The following is a 1,668-nucleotide window of genomic DNA, read 5'->3' as shown; positions in this document are numbered from 1 at the left end:
TTTTTTTTTTTTTTTTTTTTTGTGTGTATAATATATTTATATTTATATAAGAGTAATATAAATATAAATTAATTTATTTATTTGTTTTATTTTGTCTTTTTACTTTTTATAGAAGCCAATAGATTAAGGAATACACAGGAAGACCGTACCCCTAAACCCTAAACCCTAAACCCTAAACCCTAAACCCTAAACCCTAAACCCTCAAGACGGTGGAAGGCCAGGCAATACACGCAGAGCTTTAGCTAGGGTTTTAGGGTTTAGGGTTTAGGGTTTAGGGTTAGTGTTTACGGTTTGTATTTAGGGTTTTGTTTAAGGGTATGGTTTAGAGTTTGTTGTTAGGGTTTAGGGTTTAGGGTTTAGGGTTTAGGGTTAGGGTTTAGGGTTTAGTGTTGAGGGTTTAGTGTTAGGGTTTAGAAATTGTGGTTAGGTTTATAGTGCTAGGGTTTAGACAGGAGGCTAGGAGCGAGGGTTTAGGGTTTAGGGTTTAGGGTTTAGGGTTTAATAGTACAGGCCGCAGAGCTAGGGTTTACTAGCGACAACTTCTGGGGGTTTAGGGTTTAGGGTTTAGGGTTTAGGGTTTAGCGTCAGCTCTCTAGGGTTTTCAGCTCTTTAGGGTTTTGAACGCAAGGCGTATAGCTAGGGTTTAAGTCTAGGGTTTAGGGTTTAGGGTTTAAGCCCTAAACCCTAAACCCTAAACCCTAAACAATGAGAACCGTAAACCATCAGCCGCCGATGCTTAGGGTTTGTGGTTTGCGGCTAGGCTTCGAAAGGCAAGGTTAGGGTTTAGGGTTTAGGGTTTAGGGTTTTTACGCTAAACACAAACCCTAAACCCTAAACCCTAAACCCTTCAGTGGATGTACACCCCAACCCTCCCTTTATCTGGGGAGTAGCCCCAGCCAAGCACAGCTAGCTGTGGCTAGCTGTGGCTAGCTGCGGCTAGCTGCGGCTAGCTGTAGCTGGCTGTGGCTAGCTGTAGCTGGCTGTGGCTAGCTGTAGCTAGCTGTGGCTAGCTGTAGCTAGCCGTGGCTAGCTGTGGCTAACTATTGTTACCCGTGGCTAGCTGTAGCTAGCCATGGCTAGCTGTGGCTAGCTGCGGCTAGCTACGACTAGCTACGGCTAGCTACGGATATCTGTGGCTAGCTGTAGCTAGCCATGGCTAGCTACAGCTAGCTGTAGCTAGCTGTGGCTAGCTGCTGTCAGTCCTGGGCCCTACTCATATGCAGGGAGCTGCGGAACCCTAAACCCTCAACCCTCAGCTGTGCAACAAAACCCTAAACCCTAAACCCTCAGCAGCGCATATTGTAGCCCGTGCCTCTGCGGTGTACAGACAGCTGCATGTACACCCCAAGCCGCCCCTAGCAGTATATCATCATTTTCAGCAGCAACAGCAGCAGCAGCAGCAGCAGCAGCAACGGCAGCAGCAGCAGCAAGAGGTGTTTTTCTATCTGTTGTCTCTATGAAGATAAACTCAGTTTTAGGGTTTAGGGTTTAGGGTTTAGGGTTTAGGGTTTAGGGTTTAGGTTGTATGCAGAGCATATTTAAGAAGGTCCCTAAGTTAACGATTTCAACAAAAATAGGGTTTAGGGTTTAGGGTTTAGGGTTTACCCCCCAAACCCTAAACCCTAAACCCTAAACCCTAAACCCTAAACCCTAAACCCTAAACCCTAA

The sequence above is a fragment of the Eimeria mitis genome, genomic scaffold, assembly GCF_000499745.2.
Source record: "Eimeria mitis Houghton genomic scaffold, Emh_scaff163, whole genome shotgun sequence".
Taxonomy (NCBI): domain Eukaryota; phylum Apicomplexa; class Conoidasida; order Eucoccidiorida; family Eimeriidae; genus Eimeria; species Eimeria mitis.
The sequence above is the reverse complement of the archived record's forward strand: the minus strand, read 5'-3'. Positions refer to the sequence as shown.